The sequence below is a fragment of the Psammomys obesus genome, unplaced genomic scaffold, assembly GCF_907164565.1.
Source record: "Psammomys obesus unplaced genomic scaffold, mPsaObe1.curated_primary_1811, whole genome shotgun sequence".
NCBI classification, from domain to species: Eukaryota; Metazoa; Chordata; class Mammalia; order Rodentia; family Muridae; genus Psammomys; species Psammomys obesus.
This window is the reverse complement of record NW_026589730.1, coordinates 155,754-179,178: the sequence shown is the minus strand read 5'-3', so window position 1 is coordinate 179,178 and position 23,425 is coordinate 155,754. Positions and strand designations below refer to the sequence as shown.

Here is a 23,425-nt window from a genome sequence, read left to right as displayed (position 1 = left end):
AGTAGGTGTGGTGCCCCATAGATGTGTGACACTGGCACATCAGGGTGGGCCAGCAGGATCTCAGCATACTGGGGCCTTTCAAACTCGTAGAGCAGCTAAGTGCCCAGCATCACAATGAAATTCTCTTTTATCCCGCCCACAACTTCATTAACTGCATACTCCTTATTATCAGCACTTCGCTGGGACTTGATACACTTGGCATACTTCTCAAGAATGGCATCTACATTCTCTTTAGCAGGGAGTTGGAACAACTGCTTCTGCCTAGTAACCAAGTCCCAGTCCTCCACCAGCCATGGCTTTAATGCTTCAGGAATCTTCCCTTCCACTTCCACTTCCACTCTGTTCTTCTTCAATGCCGCCTCACTCTCCACAGTGGCATTGGCTTGTGCCCTTTCCTTCTGTGGGGGCTGGGGCATTTCGCTGCTACTGCCACCATCTCCATTGCCAGGAGTCTTCTGCTGGTTCTTCCTTGTCTTCTGCACTGAACCAGAAGGGGGGTTCTCAACAGGGCAACCCCCCCATCTTCCTGGAACGGCTGGTTCAAGATTCTCTTCCTGGGAACCAGCTGACTCCTTTCCTGAGGCAGCTCCTCTCATCTGACGTTTATGCATGTTGCTTCGATTGGTTTCTTGGAGTTGTCTTCTTCAGCAGATTGTTGTCCACGAGTTTCAGAAGCCTGCTTTCTGGAAATCATTCAACCCTGTTTCTAGTCCATCCTACACTCTTCTTTCTTTCCCTTCCAAGGATTCCTAGCAATTTCCGGGGCAGAGGCTTCCAGATCTCCTAGGGTGGTCTGGAAGGATGAAGTGGGAATAGAACCCTGTATTTTGCAAGCAGGAATGCAAACAGGTTCCGCAACCAGGGTCAGATCTCCCGATCCTTTACTGCACAGCAAAGATAGCTTTTCTGAGGATGACCTGAGAAGAGAATCCAGTTCTTTGCAGCAGCCGACGTGTGATCACTGCCGCTCCTCCAAACTTAAACAGGGGGAAAAGGTCACGTGATTCAGCTATCCAGAAGAACCAGGGAGCAAAAGCCATATGGAATGCTGAGCTAGCTGTTCTGTTGCTGAGTTCTAAGGATAAAACCCAAAGAGGCGGGCTGAGGCTAGCAACAACATTTTGGATGTCACATTAGGACATCAGATCTCATTCTGTAATCCTGTGGGCTATTTTCTTTTTCTTTGAGGCCAGGGTTTCTCTTTGAATGTACTGGACACCTAGCTGTCCTGGAGTTCACTTTGTAGACCAGGGTGGCCTCCAACTCATAGGGATCTGTCTGCCTCTGTCTGTGTAAATTTCTGACCAGTGTAAATTACCTACCATTTGTGATCTCAACTTGTTATTAAGAGTTTAAAATTTCAAAGGCAGACCATGACTTTAATCCCAGCATTTGGGAGGCAAAGACAGGCAGATCTCTGATCTTGAAGCCAGCATTGTCTACAGAGTTTAAGGACAGCCAGGGGGCTGTGGAAAGTCAGAGAGAGAGAGAGAGAGAGAGAGAGAGAGAGAGAGAGACTTAGAAAGAAAGGGCAAGCTTAGGCAGTTGAACACGTTAATCCAAGCACTCAGAGGAGACAGGAAACTCTTGAGCCTGGGATACACAAGAAATGGCATCTCAAAAAAACCTAGAGTGCTGAATAAGTGCTCAACCTTACAAATGAACTGTGCAAAAACAGAAACAGAAGAGCTACTACTATAATATTGTTCTTTATGTTGTAGCAATTAAAGTGTCCAGCACAACAATGATATTATTGTATTCGGGTAACTATTGAATCAAGCATCATACCCTATTCATAAATATTAATGAGCTAGCAAAAGCATTAAACATGGATAATGAAATTCTCCTGCTTTTAGATTTTTCTTGGGACTCCTGGCCTACCATGGGTTAGGTCAAGAAGAGACTCCCTGAGATTGTATGCATTAGCCAGTGAGGACAACTTGAGTCATTTATATCACTAGGAGATTCAACACCCAAAAGAGGGTAAGAGTCTAACTTACTTTAGCAGATACAGCAAAAATTTAAGCCTGCGGATGACTTACTTTCCAAACAGGAAAAAGAAAAGAAAGGCAATGGGAGCTTGACCTGGAACAATATGGAGACACTAATATTTTATTACCTACTCCTTTAATAAGGACCCCAAAAATTATTTCCTCAAGGCTAAAACTGTATTCATCATTTCAAAAAATGGCCCCATGGAAGGGCAATGAAAAACAGGATCACTACTACTCAATTTCCCTCTCCTCACAAGTGTAGCACTGGCAAAGGGCAACAACCTACTGCCCCCTTGGACTGCATTCAGCCCCAGCCTCTCAAAGGTATCTATCTCCAGAGCAGGGTGTGGGTTTCCCTCAAAATTAAACATTAACAGCGACGGGATCCTAATGGAAATGAAGAGTACTGCCTTGCTCGACTTCCTTAATCTCTCTTGTAGGTTTCATATGGAAACCGAAAACAAGACACCTGTGGGGAGAAGCTAAGGGCCCGTGGGGAAAACCACGGTTTAGAGCAGCCAGGACCCTTTCTCGAGCTGCATCGTGTTTGGGGGATTCCCAGCCCCACCTGCAACATAAGAAACAGGGCTGACAGGCTTCCTCCAAGCATCAACGGCTTTTAGCACTGCTTTGTTTTCAAGACAGGGTCTTGCTGGTTTGCTCTGGCTGGACTGCCAACCAGTGGCAATCTTCCTCCCTCAATAGAGTGCATGAGCTCCCATACCAAGGTGCAGTTCTGTTTAAAGTTTCTGGGATAGAGCAAGTCTATTCACAATAAAAACATTTTTTTTCAATAGTCTAACATACTCCTACATCTATCTCTTAACAGACTGTCGCCTTAGGGGATAAAATAAATCATCACCACCCTTATCCTCCTAAAGCACACACTCCAGAAATGGTGTTCGAACACCACAGAACTTACACCTCGAAAAAAAAAAAAAGACAAAGACAAAAAAAGCAATAAACGACAAACACAGCAGCCCCGGTGGACATTTGACTAGGTTTTTCGAGAAGCAGTAAACATACTGCTACATCTATCTATCACATACTCCTACATCTATCTATTTCCTAACTGACTGACTCTTTATTGGACAAAATTAAGCATCGCCACGCTTATCCTCCCAAAGCACACACTCCAGAAGTAGTGGTGGTCGAGCACCACAGAACTTCTACATCTAAAATATTTGAAAAAACAAAACAACACAAAACCCTCAGTTATTTTGGACATTTAGTTAGGTTTCCAAGGAGCAGTAAACAGTGAGTCCAGAAGAACACAGAAGGCTCAGAGGGGTCAACGTGGAAAGAGACAGGCAGAGGATCATCGCCCTACCAAAAACACAGGGCCCTGACAACCACCCTGGTTGGCTCAGAAGGCATTGTAGGCCTGTTTCCTCAAACCTTAATCTCAGGCATCCAGAAAAAAAAAAAATGACTCACAACGCTGTGGTGTGTGAGAGCGATTTAGGTCTATGACTGATTTGGAGGAAGGTTTAGGCTGGGAGAACAAGCAGGTGGTGAGCACATCTCAGCACTCTGGGTCTGAGGCACCCAGGAATTCAGACTGAAATGCAGGTTCACCGCTACCCCACTGGCCAGTCCCAGGGCACAAGGCTCTCTGACCTCCACCCGGGCTGCCCTCTCAGCCTCCCTGCCAGCATCTGGAAGACTGTGCTCAAGGCCAACAGGGAAGCTGGAGTGCTCTTCCAGGGATGCTCCCCCAGAGTCCTGACCCTGCCCTATGCACGCCTGCCACAACCCCGTTCCTGCCGCCCCGCCCCTCACCCCCACCATGGGTGTCCCGCATGTCATTTAGGCTGACTCCTGTCACTCCCTGGCCGGCTCCGTGCAGCGTGTGACCAAGGCACCTCACGGGAACTGGGGGCCGCCGCGGCGCGTCCAGGTTTGGGCCCGCGCCCTGGCAGGCAGCACAGGTCGCTGAGCCCCACAGCAGTAGCAGCCCTACACTGACCGCTTGGTGCAGCTCCTTGCGCTTCCCACTGGGTATGGATCAGCACCGAGAGGGCTGCCAGCCGAGGGGGCAGGGGCCGGGCATCCTGGTAACCAAGGACAGCAAAGAGCCTGCCCCTGACTGAGGTCCTGTCCAATCAACAGCCTCTCCTTCCGAAGCCTGAAGGAATTCTTCCCGCCGATTCGTCAGCGGGTCCCGTCAGTCGGAGAGTGCACTCCCAGCCCTCGTGCAGAATGCCTTGGGCACGTGAATGTGACAGTTGACTTGGCGCATGCGCACCAGTCCCAGTTGTGCTGGTGGGCGAGCTTTTGCCCCCTAGCACCTTGGCAGGCTCGAGTATCCCACCTTGGTACTCTCACCCAAGCAACCTTTCTGTTTTGAGCTGGCAGCACTTGTCCTCTTGCACACACTTAAGGATTGTCAAAGGTAGGGCATTGGTTTTCTTCCCCGCCTCTGTGCTTGGGGTCGATGCCGAAGAGAGGATGAAATAACGTCACACTGAGTTAAGACTCGGTGCTGATAGGGTCCTCATGTCTTCTCGCTCCAGGATTAAAGAGGGTTTTCTAAGCGTCTCCCAGCAGTGCCTCCCACAGGTCCAGAGGCACAGCCTTCTGGCCTGTCTCTTAACTTTTACCCTCCTCTTCCCCACGATTATTTTGCATTGACTTAAATCTGCATGCTGCCCAAGTCTCAGCACATAGTGGCCCCCTTTTGCCCCAGAGCCCCGGAGCATCCCTTAAATTCCGAAGACACTTATCTTTTGCCCTATGCTCTCATGACTTGTCTCCACAGCAAACTAGAGTTCCCTGAATATGGCCATCCCTTGTTCTCCATAGTAGGCCCCTAACCCTGGGCTTGGCCTCAAGATTAGGATACCAAGGGCACCACAGCACCTGGTCCAACACCATAATATCGCGACTAGCTCTGAGAACTTTGAGCTTTAGCTTCTCAGAGACTTGGTTGCTCTGTCTAGAGGTTGAGGATGAACAAGAGGCAGATTTAAGAAGCACGTAGAGCTTGCTTCCAACTGTATCTAAAGTTTCAGAGAAGCTAACACCCTTCCCCACCTCTGTGGTTGCCAGACTTGCATGTGGTGGACAGATGTACGTTCAAGAAAAATATCCATAGACATTACAGTGAATAAATAATTAGATAAATAAGGCAAATACCAAACTGATCGTGGTTGTCAGCATTTAAAATCTTAGCGCTGCAGTGACTGAAGGAGACAAGATTAAGAGTTTGATGTCAACCTGGATTACAAAACAAGTTGGTGACTTTCCTAGGCTACACAGTAATAGTGTCAAAAACAAAGCAGGGCAGGCAAAATGGATCAGGGGATAAGAGTGCTTGCCACACTAACGTGACTACAAAGGTGAATCCCTAAAACCAAGGGTAGAAGGGCTGCAAACAGGACTCAGAGGTTAAATTCCTGAGTTCAAATCCCAGCACCCACATGGGGGCTCAGGACCATCTAGAATGAGATCTTCCGGTGTGCACGTGCCCTCTACTGGTGTGCAGGTGTACATGGAGACAGAATATTGTATACATAATAAAAATAAATCTTTGAAAAGAAAATAAATACATTGAGGGAGAGGAAGTTTTCCCCTGACTCCAGCACTCTCTCTGATATGTGTTTATACGTGTATGTATGCAAGTATATATACGTACACACCTGGAAAAAAATAAAAAACAGAGCAAATCCTATTCTGTTGCTAAGGGCTATATAATACTTTTGAAGTTCGAAGAGAATGGAATATTCTCCAGGAACCTAACTGTTTGAAATATGTCTTACAAAGCTGGGGAGATCTTTGACTGGAGTCTGGAGATAAGCAGTGAAGGTAAAGGGACAGAATTTTAAACAGGGGAAAAGGCCATGGGATTCAGCTAGCGAGAAGAACCAGGGAACAAATTGCATATGGAATGGTGAGCAAGCTATTCTGTTACTGAGTTCTAAGGATAATACCTGAAGAGTTGGGCTGAGGCTAGCAACAACATTTCGGATGCCATAGTAGGACATCTGATCACATTTTATAATCCTGTGGGCTATTCTGAGATCTCAATTGTTATTAACAGTTTACAAGTGGTAAGGGAGCCCATGACTTTAATCCCAGCACTTGGGAGGCAAAGACAGCTAGGTCTCTGATTTTTTATATTATGATATTTATTTTTTATATTAAATACGGGTCATTTACTTTATATCCCAGCTGTAGCCCCTTGCCTCATTTCCTCCCTATCTCATCCTCCCTCCCTCAATTCCTAAACATGTCCCTCTCTACGTCCACTGATAAGGGAGGTCTTCCCACCCTTCCATCTGAACCTAGCCTATCAGGTCTCATCAGGAATGGTTGCAATGCCCTCCCTTGTGGCCTAGCAAGGCTGCCCCTCCCTCAAAGGTGGCAGTTCAAAAAGCCTGCCACTGATTTCATGTCACAGAAAATTCCTGTTCCCTTACTAGAGTAACCTACTTGGATGCTGAGCTGCCACAAGCTACGTCTGATCAGGGGTTCTAGGTTATATCAATGCATGGTCTTTGGTTGGAGAATCAGTCTCAGAAACGCCCCTGTGCCCAGATATATTTGGTCCTTGGGCGATCCCATCTTCTCCATGTCTTAATAACTTCCCCTTCTTTCATGAATCCCTGTACTCTGCCCAAGGATTGGTTATGAATCTCAGTATCTGCTTTGATACACTGCTAGGTAGAGTCTTTCAGAGGCCCTGTATGGTAGACTGCTGTCCTGTTTCTTCTTTTCTCCTACGTCCCATGTCCATCCCATTTGTCTTTCTAAGTGAGGATTGATCATCTTATCCCAGAACCTCTTCTTGTTTACCTTCTTTAGGTGTGCAGATTTTAGTATGTTTGTCCTATCTTATAAGTCTAGTATACTTTTCTAAGTGGGTATATACTGTGTGTGTCTTTCTGCTTCTTGGATACCTCACTCAGGAAGAAGATCTCTGATTTTGAATCCAGCATGGTGTACTGAGGGAGTTGGAGGACAGTCAGGGGGCTGTGGGGAGTCTCAGGGAGAGAGAAAAAGAGAGAGAGAGAGAGAGAGAGAGAGAGACTTAGAAAGAAAGAGCAAGCTGAGCCAGCTGAACACTTAAATCTAAGCACTCAGAGGAGACAGGAAACTCTTGAGCCTGGGATACACAAGGAATGGCATCTAAAAAAAAAACCTAGAGTGCTGAATAAGTGCTGAACCTTACAAACGAATTATGCAAAGACAAAGACAGAAGACCTTCTACTGTAATAATGTTCTTTATGTTGTAGCAATTAAAATGCCCAGCACAAAACTGTTGTTATTATATTCGGGTAACTATTGAATCTAGCATCATACCCTATTCATAAATATTCATGAGCTAGCAAAAGCATTAAACATGGATATTGAAATTGTCCTGCTTTCAGATTTTCCTGGGACTCCTGTCCTAACATGAGTTAGGTCATGTAGAGACTCCCTAGGATTGTATGTGTTAGTCAATGCTGAAATTTTAATTATTCTATATCACTAAAAGATTCAATACCTAAAATGAGGTGAGAGTCTAACTTACTTTAGCAGCTCAGCAAAATCTGAAACCAGTGGATGATTTAATGTCCAAACAAGAAAAAAGGAAAAGCAATGGGAGCTTGACCTAGAACAATATTGAGACACTATTCTATTATTATCTCTTCCTTTAAAAACTCCCCAAAAAACTTTATTTCCTCAAGGCTAAAACTATATTCCGCATTTTACAAAAATGGCCCCATGGAAAGGCAATGAAAAAAGGAACACTACTACTCCATTTCCTTCTCCTCAAAAGTGTAGCACTGGCAAAGAGGAACAACCTGTTGCCCCCTCAGACTGCAGTCAGCCCCGGCCTCTCAAAGTATCTATCTCCAGAGCAGGGTACGGGTTTTCCTCAAAATGAAACATTCACAGGTGACAGGATCCTAATGGAAATGAAGAATACTGCCTGGCTTGACCTCCTTAATCTCTTTTGCAGGTTTCATATGGCGACAGAATACCAGACACTTGGGGGAGAAGCTAAGGGCCCATGAAAAAAATGAGGTTTGGAGCAGCCAGGACCCTTTCTGGAGCTACATTGTGTTTGGGGGATTTCCTGCCCCACGTGCAATAGAAGAAACAGTGCTGACAGGCTGTTTCGTCCAAGCATCAACAGCTTTTAGCACTGCTTTGGTTTCAAGACAGGGTCTTGCTTGGTAGCTCTGGCTGAACTGACATCCCAGGGCAATCCTCCTGCCTCAGTAGAGTGCATGAGGTCTTATTCCCTGTTTCAGTTCTGTTAAAAGTTGATGGGATAGTTCAAGAATATTCACAATAAAAACTTTTCTCAATTGTCCTCACATATTCCTACATCTATCTATTTCCTAACTGACTGTCTCTTTATTGGACAAAATTAAGCATCGCCATGCTTATCCTCCCAAAGCACACACTCCAGAAATAGTGGGGGTCGAACACCACAGAACTTCTACATCTAAAATATTTGAAAAAACAAAACAACAACACAAAACCCTCAGTTATTTTGGACTTTAGTTAGGTTTCCAAGAAGCAGTAAACAGTTGACTCCAGAAGAACAAAGAAGGCTCAGAAGCATCAACGTGGAAAGAGAAAGGCGGAGGATTATCACCCTACCAAAAACACAGGGCCCTGAATACCACCCTGCTTGGCTTAGAAAGCATTGTAGGCCTGTTTCCTCAAACCTTAGTCTCAGGCATCCAGAAAAAATGACTCACAACGCTTTGGTGTATGAGAGCGACTTAGGCCTATGACTGATTTGGAGGAAGGTTTAGGAAGGTAGAACAAGCAGGCAAAGACCACATCTCAGCACTCTGGGTCTGAGGCACCCAGGGATTCTGGCTCAAATGCAGGTCCACTGCTTCCCAGCCATCATCATCATAGGCCATGGCTGAGAAATAATGGCAACTCCATGGCAGTGGGATCATGAGGTAGCTAATTGTTTACATCTCAGTAGACAAGGAAACATAGACTATGCACTTCACCTGCACCCCATCCTAAACATTTATGTCCTCAAGCAAAGGCCTACTCTCCAAAGGTTTCATAGCCTCCCATTATAGTGATACCTACTGTGGACCAAGTGTTCAATCATGAGCCTGTGAAGGAGACTTTACCTATAAATATTCACTCTCCACACATAACTCCTCTCAAGCAGCTGTTGTGGCCCTGTGTCTGGATCCCTTATTGTTTCAAGAGCTCATACAATGATAAGCAAAAGTTTTCTAAGACTATATTTGGGCTTCCCCTCAGCCACCTTTTGCCAACCTCACATCCCATTAAGTGTACCAAGATACATGCATGTTCCAACATAAACATTATTCAGTGTTGGAAATAGTTCTGAATGGGCTTCCTGATGTGGTTTGGATATGAAATATGATGCTGTCTTCATCTACAATTTCAGTCCTCGGGTCTTGTGTATACCTTGGGGCTACGAGGGAAAGATCCTTAAAAATTGTTTGCAAATGCGACACCTCTTACAGATGTCACTTCACTTTGTATATGGTTGACAGTGCATTTTTTTCTGCCTGTACTTTAACACTTATTTGATTTTGTCATTATTTTTAATATTTTGGGCATTCTTCTCTCTGGAGTAGAAAAGGTTGTGGGTCTTCAGTTCTTTCTTATGGTGCCTAAAAAATCATTCACACACTTATACACCTACATTCACACACAAATATGCATACACATAATACACACATACACATACATATTTACATACATACTAACACGTGCATACATACATATACACACACATGCACAAATATAAACACAAGTACCCTGAGTTTTTCTAGATTTGGTTTTGTTCTATTTTCTCTCTGGGAGTGAACTTGTATAGTAAAAATATATAATGAGAAAAAGATTTTCCAGGTTTGCTCCTCCCAAGAGACAGGCACAAATGCAAATTATTGAGAATGCTAATTAGTAAAAAATGACCAGTTTGTTTGGGTTCCCATCTCCCTTGGCCTTTCCTCTAGCCCTTGTCTCAGGAACGCAAGTCTCAGAATAGGACAAGTTAAGGATTTAGAATAAATAGTGTGAATTAAGTCCATGGCAGTGATAACCACTGACAGACAGCATGGCTACTGGGTGAGGGTCCTCCAGAAGGAAACAGACCCACAGGGAAGGGCATAGGGAGAGGGAGAGCAGTGTGTGGTTTTCTGTGTTGTAAAACAGTTGCAATAAGATAAAGAGGCAGCAGCCATCTTGTGAGCAGAACTGCACAGTGTCAGCAGTGAGGCTTGAGCTTTGCGAGCCTTTCCTCCTTCTGCCCTCACTACAGCTGGGTGTTGTCATCACACAGGTAAAGCTTCTGCAGCCAGAGTCTAATCTTTCCTCACTGCCTTGCCTGTCTATGGAGTCACATTTCTGTGTCTAGCCTTAAGCTGGATTACCTCTGTCTTTGTATTAGTCCACTTTGTAGCTTTTCAAAAGGCAGAATATGATTCTAATCATATTTTCCAAATCTGTTAATTCTCATGGGAAAAGGGGCACTTCTATCATACTCTTCAAATTAATTTTCCTTGGTTGCTTGGAGTCCTGCTATGGAGTCTGGGCTCTTCTTGAATTTGCAATCATCCTGTCTTAGCCTTCTACATGCTGGGACTACAAGTAGACGCCACCATACTAGCCTCAATTTCATTTATCTTGTCATTTATTGTAATATTTATGTGAGGGCAGTACTCCTTCAAGTCAACATCTTATCCACTAAAGCTATTAAACATATCAACAGTGCTTCTTCTGTGCAAGGCATGATCTTCCCTAACTTGTGTATGACAGCTCATTTAATTAGAGCCAAAACTCTCTGTGCAGAAGAGGAGCCTACTGACAAGCATTTGCGGATTTTGTCCTCAAATGTACAGAGTTCTTTTGTTTGGGTGTCGGTGTGGGAGGTATACGTGTGGGTGTTTTAGCAGTACACAAAATTTGGAGGTCAGCGTTGATCTTCAACATCTCTGAGACTTACATAAGCTAGGACCTTCCAGGTAGGAGCCCAAAAGTTACAGGTGAGTGGTTCGGAACTAAACTCTGGCTCTCATATAACACAACAAGTATGAGCCATTTCCCCAGTCCTACATGTGTAAGATTTTCAACCACAAGTGTTGATTCTGCCTGTACCTGCTTAACATACCCATTATACAGATGGAGGGACTGAGGCAGAAAAGGAGTCAGAGAAATTCTCTTAGTTAAGGGTTTAACCAACATTTTAATAACTATATAGTAGGATTCAAAGTTTGATTTTAAAACATGAAACTTAATTAATTCAGCTCAGGAGTGGGCTAGAATGTATAACACTTTGAAAAGTGTATGAATTATAGAATTATTTCTGGGTAATTCATTCCAGCACACTAAACTAGATTCCAATTAGTTAAGTACTTCCAGATTGACTCTGAAGAGGCACTGTCATGTTCTTAATAAATGTTGATGTCTCACTTAGAATAGGGAACAAACACGTGTTTAAATCCTTAAAATGAAAAAGAGCTGGCTTTGTTTAGGTTGTCAAGTGTCTGGCTATTTTTTTAACAAGTTGTCTTACTCAGGGTTTCTATTGCTGTGGAGGGACACCATGACCACCTCAACTCTCATAAAGGAGAGTGTTTAATTGTGGCTGTTTTACAGTTCAGAGATTTAGTCCATTATCATCATGGTGGGAAGCATGAGAACATCCATGCAAACATGGTGTTGGAGAAGGAGCTGAGAGTTCTATATCTGAATCCAAACACAGCATGAAGGAAGACACTGGGCATAGCTTGAGCATCTGAGACCTCAAAGCTCACCACCAGTGACACACTCCCTCCAACAAGTCCACACCTCCTAATAGTGCCACTCCCTAGGCATTCAAATATATGAATCTCTGGGGACCACCAATGAAGCTGTAGACTATGGGATAGCTTGGAAATTTGTTTGCTAAACAGTTTCTTCACAGATGCCACCACATTCCAAATGAGTGTAAGACAATTTAGAGTTGAATTCAACTCACCAAGGTTTGATTGTCCTATAAAAGGTAATATCAAGAAAGTTTTTGGCGGGAGCTACAAAATAAAAACTCATGATAGAATTCAAATTCAGAATAACACAGTCTATAAACCTAATTTTGACCTAATATGCCTGGACTCTAGGGCCAATTCCCAAATATCACAAAAATAAATGAAAAGGTTAATAGAAAATCTGGTCTACATCTAATTTAATAACAGAAGTCCTTGGGTCTGATTTCTATAATTTACTGTTTTTTTTTTAATCTGGTTGTCTTCTGACCTCCATACATGCAAATGTAGCAAGTGCATATCCACATACACAGAGACACACTCATTTCTTACTCAGTTTGCAGACAAAAAAAAAACCCTTTTAACCACATGTGTGTTTGACTGATCCTGCTTGCTGTTGTCCAATCTGTTTTTCTGCAGTGCTAGGAACTGAACCCAGGGTCTCACATAAACATGCATGTAAGCAAGTGTAACACCACCCTGAGCTACAGCCCTAGCCCTCCAGCCTTTTTGACAGTGGTGGGCCACCCTCATCCCTGGGTTTTATACTTTTCATAGGGTAGTAACAAGCAAACAATAGACCAGGAGAACCTGCATAAACAGTTCTCTCTCTAGGCCTACCCTGTGCCTGGCACCAGAGTACTTTCCTGTAAGTAATTCAAGGGAACAAGAGAACTCAGGACCAAGAAAAACAAAGCCTCAACCCAGAAAATAAATGTAAGTATAGAGGTTTGCTATTCCCTGGGAAAATAACCAGACAAGTGCCTGGATGCATACACACCTGTGTTCAATTGTTTATAGAACAGGACTCAGATGATCTATTTAACAAACAACAACAACAACCTTTATATTTGATAGGGTAAAATTCCCTAAAAATGGCTTCAAATGTAGGATTTAAAAATTCCTTTCCCCTCTTCTCTATATGAGGTATCTTTTGTCTCCTCTTGTTTTTGCTAGAAGGAAAGAGCACTGTGTACATTTTCTCATCACCCCGCTGTGCATGCTAGAGCTCAGGATCATGTTCATAGCTCACATGTTGTGCTGGTGGCCTGCATGCATTCCTCCCTGCTTCCATCCTTAAAGGAAAATAGCTCAGCAGAGTGTAGCCACAACTGTTAAGCTGGCAGCAGGTGATGGATCCAATGAGGGTGGGGATTGACTGTGTGATGTTGTTATTCTATGGATCTATTTGGAGGATGCCCAATCATGGCCATTAGAAAACACCTAAATATAGTGTGAAATTCAAAGCTACTATCTTATTTGTGATTGTGAACGCCAAGGAGAGGGAAAAATAGATGATACCTATAGGACTGTCAGAAAACACACTGGTCTGACAGTCAAGATTCCCCACATTTGATGCTTTCTGTGACTTGGGTCAACCTATTTAATACTTCGCACACCGTAGTTACTATATGGTCTCTCAGGTGGCATGGTGGCTCACACCTGTAATTCCAGCATTGACTAGGTAAGAGGATCAGTTCAAGGCCAGCTTCAACTACATGCATGAGGCCCTATTTCAAAATAAATAACAGCAAGATCAAGAACAACTGAAAGCAACCTGTGTAAATATCCAACCTCTGTATAGTTACTTAGAGATTTTGCTATTAGGCACACTTCTGATTTGTTATTATAAACAGCTCAAACACTCAAAGCACATGCTGCTGCACACACTGAATAACTCAAAGCTGCTGTGAGGAGCAGCATTCTTAAACAGCATCACTGTGGTACAACAGGGCTTACACGAGGAAGCTGGTCCTCATCTACTTCTGCAGCAAGTGACATGACCTTGTCAAACTCCAATCCTGTAGCAGAAGACCACCTAAACCTCTATGGTTCTCTTTAAGATTTATTTATTTTAAAAGATATATCTTATTGTTAATTATGTGTATGTGTGCATAAGCATTTGTGCACCTGTTAGTGCATGTGCCTGTGGAGTTCAGCAGGGAGCATGAGATACCCTGGAGCTGGCGTTATTGACAGTGTGAACATCCTGGTATGTGTGGTGGGAACTGAACTTGAGAGCCCCACAAGAGTGATACATGTTTTTAACCACTGAGCTATCTCTCCAGCTTCTGTTTATTTGTTTTTCTTCTTTGAGATATGATCTAATGTCTCTCTAATGTCTCTCAGGGAAAAATTGAAGTTGCTATGAAGCACAGGCTGGCCTTGAGCTCCTGATTCTCCTGATATTCTAGATTTACACAAATCCATTGTACAAATATCTAGGAATCACTTGTGTTCCAAGTGGGGAAAGCACAGCAGTGATTGTTAGCCATAATAAAAGCTTACCTAACACGTCTCATTTTTTGAGAGCCAGTATTAATTACTTTTCTATCGTGCTAAAAGATGATGTCATACTAACTTTTGGAAGAAAGAGTTTATTTGGCTTTAGCGCTCCAGTTTAACCTTACCTAACTTAAGGTTTATGAGTCTGTGATGGCAGAGCAGAGGCATGGGCTCAAGCAGAAAGCATGGCATCAGGAACAGGTTGTTGAGAACACACTTCATGAACCACAAACACGAAGCAAAAAGAATGACCTGGGAAGTAGAGTGAGGCCTTAAGCACTCAACACCCACTCCTAGAAATATACTTCCTCCCAAACCTCCTCAACCAGAGTCATCAAGGGGAGACCAAGACTTTGGGGGCATTACTCATTCAAATCTCCATACAGAAAGCTCAGGATCTCTCATGTACAAGGCAAGTGTTATGCCTCCAGCCTTGTTGTGGCAGCTGTTTTGGAGTTAATTGCAAATTTGGAGTTAATGGCATCTGAGCAGTGGAATTTGGCCTCTTGGCTTTGGCTATTTTCCAAAGTACAGTTTCTTATAAACTGACCTTGGTGGTCCTACATCAGACTGCTCTGACACTGAGAAACTCTGTGCAACCATAGTAACCAGACAGTAGGCTCTGTGTAACCTTGAGTAAGCTCTCCTATGATTTGACCAAGTAAAGATCCTACCTGAGAAAATGCTTGTACTTTTTTGCCTACTTAAGTATTAACCTGTTGTCCATTAAATCGACACCTGGATCAGCATGTAGACTTGGTGTCCTTCTCTGTGTTGCCCTGTCTCACTCTCTCTCTCCCAGCCCTCTCTCAGTTGGTATTCAGGTGTCACTGCTGGTCGGTGACACCTTGTAATATTTTTAAAGACATTTAAAACATAAAAAAAATGTGTTGTTATTTTTGTTGTTGTTGTTTTATGAGTATGTGTGTTTTGCCTGCATTAAGGCTAGAAAAGAGCACCAAAATCCTTCAAACAAGTTATAGTCAGTTGTGAGCCACCATGTATTGCTGGGAATTGAACTGTGTATTCTTGGTGTAATGCAACTCAATATGTAGACCAGGCTAGCCTTGACCTCACAGATCTAACTGCTTCTGCCTTCTGAGTGCTGGGATTAATGGTGTGCACCGCCACCACCCAGCTTTTTTTTTCAGGATTTCATGTATTTCAGGCTGACTTCAAACTTGCTATCTTGGCTGAAGCTGATGTAGAGTTCTGATACTCCTGCAATCGACCTACCAGTTGTGGGCTAGCAGGCATTTACCACTGTGCCTGATTTGTGTAGTACTAGGAATCAAACTCAGGGCTTCATGAATGCTAGACAAACACTAACAATGGAGCTACATTCTCCATCTCATACGATTTACTGATTGATTGACATATAATTCACACATTAATTTATATGACATGTCTGGCATAACTGGTGTTTTGTTTTACCCAAGGTAGATAGAGACAAGCAACAACAGCATTGGGCTCCTTGGTGACCCAGGCAAACAGGAGATAGAACCAGGATATCTATAATTGGTTGGCACTTTCAGCTCTGGGAATTCAGAAATTTCAAACCACCCACTGGTGACCCACTGGCCAGCCCTGCCTCACACAGGTGTTTTAGTTATCCTGTGAAGTATTTATAAGCACTCTGATTTGGGATTTCATGCCCATCAGTTTGTTATGATTCTCTACCTGGCATTGTTCACTCTCCTACAGTGGTTGTCTGTGTATTTGCCTTTGCAATTTCTGTTCGAGAAAATGCCTTAGCCACATTGCTAGAGCTTCAGCAGTTATTAAACAGGAGAGCACTTCCTCCCCCAAAGCAAAGAGTCCTTGTTTGTACCACAAAAAAAGAAGCTGAATACTTGTTCAGCATACTCAGGAAACATTAAGTCCATTTGATTTGTACCTATTGAGTCAGTACAGAGTGAGACAAGCCGTGGAGGCACAGACAAACTGGTACTTGGCCAACAGAGTTGAGTTGAGCAAGGCATAGAGACCTCAGAACCAAACATGGCAGGTTCAGGGTGAAGAGTACAGGCATAGCCTGGCTGTCTGAGTTTGCTTTCTGTTCCTGTGAATAAACAAAATGACCAAAAGCTGGTTAGTGGAGGAAAGGGTTATCTGGCTTACACTTCTGTGTTATAATCCAGCCTTGAGGGAAGTCAAAGGAGGAGGCAGGAGGCAGGAACTGAAGCAGAGACCACAGAAGATCACTGCTTACTGGTCCACACGTAAGCTGAGGTTCAATCACCTTTCTTATACAGTTTCAAGTTCTCTAGCCTGAGGAACATTCCAAAGGCCCACAATGGACTATGCCATCCTACATCAACTAGAAATCAAGAAAAATACCCCACATACATGCCCACATGCCAACCTGATGGCAATTCCTCGTTTGAGACTCCCTCTTGTTAGGTGTGTGAAGCTGAGAGCCAAGATTAGCCATCACACACAGTTATGGACTTGGGGTCCTTTTTAAATCTGGATTTTAAAAGCTGGTTCCCAGATGAAAATGTGAACATATTTGCTGGGTGTATCTCCCTCATATGAGGTGAAAGAATCATGAAATTCCAAGTATGTTCAGTAATATTTGTGTCTCTTTTGATTTCTCACTCAGATATTTCTTAAGCAATTGTACTCTTTGAGATGAAATTAGATATTAGCCACAGATTTAAAAAAATGTTTACAGTAGGAGGCAGGTACCAAGTATAATTAGCCATAATTAAATAAATGATTTCTAAAGCAGTGTCACTAAATCACTTCAAATAGTGCTACTTCAAGCACAGATTATCCCCCTAGGGTCTATGATTGTAGCCCAGTGGTAGAACATGTACCAGGCCTTGGGTCCAATTTTTAGTGGACCAATCTGTGTGCAACCTAGCATTGTGTGTTTCATGCAATTGTTTCTGAAGAGTTGATGAAAAACATGCAGGCCACTTTTGGGGCCAATCCACAGTGGGTAGGCAAGTTACAGCCCCATGATATTTGACACTTTGGAGAGCTATTTATCATTGACTGTCATTTTCTCCTCTGTTTCCATAAACTGTCTATTTTTGGCATCTATGGTCCCTTTCTTGTGTCATCATTCCTAACTATGCCTTTGGCTGCTTGCACAAGCGAGCATCCACTTAACTATAGCACCTTCAGGTATAGCAGGTGCCTTTTCCTGAGTCTCAGAGATTTTCTGGTTCAGCCTTCCTTATCTAGAATTTCATCCTGAACTTGACCTTTGATCCAGAAGCACTAAGGGAGTGAAAGAATCAGAAAAACTTTGTAACCTATGTTTCTTTAGTTGCCTTATAACTTATATTTTCAAGTTTTAGGCCCATGTTAATTAAAGCATCGTAGTGCTTCTCCAGAGAGCCGAGGAATATAAAAGTTCCTAACATTAGCCATCTGTGAGGGCAGAGATAAGGAAGAGAATAAACAGAGATCTCTACTAAATGGAGAGAAAATCACCGGCTGGCACCTGTGAGATGAGCTTTCTTTGGAAACTGGGCCAAATAGCCCCAATCATTCTCCTGACCTTTGATCCAAAGCCTGTAACCCCCACTCCTCAGAACAGGCACAGGATGAGTTAATCACTCTCCCACCTCTAACTGTGGCTATATCTCATATGGCAGGAAATTCCAAACTGACATGAAGATCAGATATTTATGACAGGGCTGACCAGACCTAAGGGTGCCCAGAACCAACCAATTATTTTAAAAGTTAATTACCTCATCCAATCATGAATTGCCAGGAAGGCAACCCCTAGAATTCCCCGAGGTTTATCTATTAAAAACCTAAGGTCTTTGTCTCCCGGTGCCACTCCCTCTGACCAGCAGGGGTGACCACATTGCACAATAGTCAGAATGAACCTCTTGTGATTTTGCATCGATAGATGATTAGTTTCCTGAGTTCTCTTCATACCTTCTTATATTTAGGCTCTTGCTGGGCCTAACAGGAGAAGATGAGTATTTCGGGAATATTTTCTGTTGTTGTTCCATTATAATTCATTGTGCATGTCAGCAGCTATCAACAAAAGGGACATAGATATCTGTGTGGAAAAGAGGATGTTACTTTTGTCAATTAAGAGAAAGGCCACAGGAGTTTGGAATGAAAAAAAATGTTAAGAGGGAACTCAGAAAATGTTAAGACTGTATTAACTTGTCAAATCATTATTAATGAAGATTATCCCATCCAAAATTGTGGGGGTTTTTTTGTCCAAAATCATAAAGAACAGATGAATGAAACATGCAGTTTCCTCTTAAATAACTGGTTTTCCACATGGGTCTAGTTTGGTGAACACTGCATTGTAATCATTTATAAAAAAAAAAAATAATGATATAAAGTAATACATTTGTATTGTCCCATGTGACTCAGTAGACCATTACTATCCTGAACCCTGGACTTCAGGAACACTCTACTTTGGTGTGTGGCAATCCCCAGCAGTGCCACCTTTCTGTTCTGTCCAAGACAACATGTTGATTAAGATGCAGAACCCTTCCTTTTCAGACCTTGGTCTATCTGCCCCTGTACTAGAAGCATGTGTTTCTAAAGAGCAGCAGCTGGCTCTCAGTACTTCTTTCTCACAACCTGGTGCCCTGACTGACTTCAATATTGCCTGTAATTCCTCTTCCTTCCTTATTCCTGCACCCAACAGAGCATTTCATATGTATAAAGGTTGATTAATTAAAAACAAACTGAAAACTAACCCCAGCTTGGACCTCTTCTTGCTGGAGTTCACTACCCAGAAATAACTATGGGCATTTATTTTTATTTGTCACAGGCCAGCTGCAGAAATATCCAAACCCTGTTTGGGTGTGGCACAAGGTCATGCAGGGTAGGGGTGCCATATATATTGTTGGTAACAAACTGAAATTCTTGACATCTGGGAATGTACTCCTAGTGGTCTGGTCTTATATAGAGCAGATATCACTAACTACATCTTGTAGTGTCCAGCTTATTGTATATTTTTGGAAAAAAAAAGTATTATTGACATAAAATCACATCCATTAGTTTACACGTTGTCAGTGACTAACTTCATCCACAATGGTGAAGATGAGTAATTTCAATGGATACATATGGCCCACATGACCTAACATACCAAGTATATAGTTTATTGCAGAAGAGGTTTGTCAGCCTCTGGTTTAGAAACTTGATGTGATAAGGTTGGAGCAAGCGCAGTCTCCTGGAGTCAAAGGAACCAGAGCTTTTCACAGGTGTCAAATTCTGTTGTAAATGGCCTTGTCAAAGTCTCTCTGCATGAAAGTGAGCTGGATTAGCAGTTTACTTTTATGGCAAAAGTGACAATGTGCCACCTCATCCTGGGTTTTGTTCTGGTGCTGTTTTGTTCTTGATTTGCACTCTTTGGTAAAATCTGCTGCCATTTTGAAGAGGTTCACTCTGAGGGCCACTTCTGGCCAATAGCTAGTAATGATGTGGTGTCCTTATTATTCCTGGGGAATGGAATCCTGCCATTGACCATATCTGCGAGCTTGTCATCAGATCCTTCCTAAGTCAAGTGGTAAGGTGACTCACAGCCACAGCCAACACACTTTGAATGTCTGAGATGAGGTTATTCAAGCAGAAGACACAGGGAAGGTGTGGTGGTTTGAATGAGAATGGCTCCCATAGGCTCGTATCTTTGAATACTTAACTGTTCTCCAGTTAGTGGAATCATTTGAAAAGGATTAGGAGGTTTCATATTGGAGGAAGCATATCTCTGGCTTTGAGGTGTCAAAAACTCACACCAGGCCCAATCTCTGTCTCTTTTTCTCTTTCTCTCTTTTACTCTCTAGGTCTCTGGCTGTCTGCCTGCAACTTTCAGTTCAATTTGTGAGCTCTTTGCTACTTCTCCATCACAAAGCCTAATTGTCTGCTGTCATGCTTCCTGTCCTGGTGATCACGGACTAACTTTTTAAAACGGTGAGTAAGCCTCTAAGTAAATGCATTCTTTTATACATCACCTTAGTCATGTTTTTTTGTTTTGTTTTGTTTTGTTTTGTTTTGTTTTAGCAAATAGAACAGTAATAGAACAGTTACTAAGTCAAAAGAAACCTGCTCTACAGATATGTTTATTAATAAATCTTATGTCCCTGATTTAGGGGGTATTTTCAACGCAGCAAGTAACGATTCCCACGTTAAAAAATGGACATAATTTTTTGCTATCTAACAAAGAGGTCTGTGTGAGAATTAATGCGCTCATAAAATGTTTAGACATCTCCAGAAGCCCCTCCTAAATTCACAAGCATTTCCCGTTCCTGACCTTTGACCATCAGCATGTATTGGTTGGTATTCCTAAAGTGGCTCCTTTTACTCCCATGAAGTTCACAGGGACTCCTCATTCATTAATTAAATAACGAAAGAGTAACTGTTTTAAGAGAGAGACTTCTTCATAAATGGTTTCCTGCGGCCCTTTATGGACCCACTAGGGAATCCCTGGCTAAGCTCCCTGTGGCCCAACAGGGTTCAATTGCTCTCCCTGGGTACAAAGCAGGCTTGCTGAGTCTGAGGGAATGGCTCAAGGAGAGAAGCAGAGCTGTGCCTGCAGCTGAGAGGCTGCCAAACAGCCAGAGGCCCGTCTGCCAGCGCCCCTTGCTGCACTCTGAGTCACCTGGCCTCCAGAGCCTGGCGGAGGCTTCCTCTCGCCAACTGGCCAACCCACAGCGGGTCTCCTCAACCGCTGCGCTCAGACTTCTGGGGCGCGCATACTAGGCATCACAGTGACAGCGCCTCTGGGTGTCACAGTGACAGCTTCCAGGAAAGCGCAGGAGGACGCGGTGACTAGTGGAGGAGCTGCTATCTGAGTCGCTGCAGGGATGTCTGATCAGCCTCTGCCACCAGCCCACAATGGGGCCTCTGGCTCCGGAGACGCCCTGGCGCGCCCATGGCCACCAGCATCGACACCTCCCAGGCTGGCTCACCGGGTGGAGGCTTAGGGACTGAGGTGGCCTCCATGCTGCTCCACCCGCTGCCACCCATGCCGCCCCCGGCCACCGCCTCAGAGGCCAACCCCGCCAGATCTCCACCTGGCTTGGCCATGTCCCTGGCTGGGCCACAGGCATTCCGGGATCAGCTGCAGGTGTTCAAGTCCTGGCCCTGGAGACTTCCAGTAGTGCCTCTTTCTGAGCAGGAGCCACAGAGCGTTTGAAGAGCCTCTACCCGGCCACGGACCAGCAGAAGACTCCACTGCCCAGATCCTGGAGCCGGAAGGACAAGTTTAGCTACATTGGCATCTCACAGAACAACCTGCGGGTGCACTACAGAGGTAGAGGATTCCAGGTCTCACTTAGAGATCAGACAGTGCTGGGTGAAGCTCTGGGCTAGGGAAGGAGCTGGGCTTCCTAGCCCAGGAGGGGGATGCTTTGAGTTAATCCAGGATGATGGGACACATCACTCCTTCCTATTTAGCTGAGATAAATCTATTGGCCAGAGTTGGGTTACATTGTTCTCCAGGTAGAGAGGGTCAGGTTATCTCCTCTTATGCAGTGGCAGTGCAAGACAGGATTCCGAGGTACAGTTTCTAAATAAGTGAGAGCCTACATACACAAGAGGGAGAGCCTAATCAGTGGGTTACTTTTCCCAAATTATGCCCGAGATTGTGTAGGGGTACAAAACGAGAAGGGACCCAAGCTGGCCATCATTGTACCTTACTGAAAGCAACTGGGAGAGTGGGAGGGGAACCTCGGGATTCCCTGTTTTTTCAGGGAGCAGAACTGCCCCCTCCTCTATTCCAAATTGGAAGTGTCCTGTGTTTCCAGGTGGTGTTGCATGAAGTTTTGTTGAAAACAAGGGATTTAAAAGCTGCCACTTAGCATTTTGAAGAAAACTGGCTTATAATTTGCACCTGCAGCTAACATACTTAGGCAACTTAGGCTTCTACTCCTTCCCATCCCCACTTTTCCGAGGTGAAAACAAAGCTTTAAACAATTTGACTGTATAGAAAATTATAAATGACAGGGGCGGGGTTGAATTGTACCTCAGATTAATTGCCTTCATCAAGTTTACGTGTGTGGAACAGGTAAAAAACAATGCAGTGCTATCAGTTTGGATACACATCCCAGAGGCTCTAAATCTAAAGCAGAGGAGTGTTTACCTTCTAAGCAAGCTCCTTTTGATTGGCTCTAAAGGAAGGGGGGTCTTCAGATTCTAGTGATATGTATGTAGAGAATAAAAACCTGTGGCAAGATTCAGAAAAAATTAACAACTGGAGTTTTAGAAGAACCTTGAAAAATCAGCTACTGTTTAAATGAGTATGGCAACAGAAATCTGCTGAATGATTTTGTTGTACAGAATCTACACAACAATGGACCTTGTTACATTTCTTCTTGTTTTCATAGATCCAAAGAAGTACTTACTTTTTTGAACATTATATTTCTTTATCTAAGTGGCTGAAAAGTTCAAAATACTAAGGGTTTTTTTTTTCCTTTTAGTTAGGAGATTTTGTTGATTTCCTTGTGGATTATTACTTAATTTTGTTTTTAAATTGGTGTGAACAGTAAGTGCTTTGCTATGTTTACTTCTGTTTTGGCTGCCAGAATGCTTTTGTTAGATTTGACAGAACTTCATTTTACATTTGTGGTTTATGGTAAATAAAAAGCATCTAAAGGCAGAGACTGTGTAGGGGAGGTTAGTGAGCAAAGAATCCCAGCTTTCCTGAATCCCAGCAGTCACTGGTGGTACTAGCTCTGTTAGGAGACAGGGCCTCAGTGTCTTCTGAGTGCTGTGGGAGTTGATCTGGATGGTCGGTAAGAAAACTTCTGTGGTAGCTTAATTCTCATGATTGTGGCTAATTTGGCATTGTAACATTCCTTGATTGGTTGTATGTACTTCTTTTATGTAAAATTAATCATCTAGGCCAGAGACAAATGCATGCTTATGTGGTTGGGGTTTGAATGTCACAGTTTTCCTGTGGCCTTTTTCTTACTTTCTGTTGTGTAACACTGATATTCACTTTTTGGAAGCATTGTTGTTTCATAAACATGAATCATTTAGTTTGGAAGAACAGATTTGTTGTAATCCTTCTCTACAGTTTTTATCTCCTTTCTTTCTCCTTTCCCCAATTTACAAAGACAGTGTCTCTCTTTTAAACTTTCATGGAGTCTTGCTATTTGAAAGTCTGTGTCTTTTCTGGTGTTACCTTTTTTTTGGTTATTTTTTTTGTTTGTCTTTTGAGGAACACCAAATGCATTGGACAACTTTAACTCAAGA

General features: G+C 43.3%; 1 pseudogene; it reads right to left on the bottom strand.

Annotated features, from left to right (window-relative positions):
- Positions 1-8: 8 nt before the first annotated feature.
- On the bottom strand, positions 9-694 carry LOC129675204 (mortality factor 4-like protein 2; annotated as a pseudogene).
- Positions 695-23,425: the final 22,731 nt, after the last annotated feature.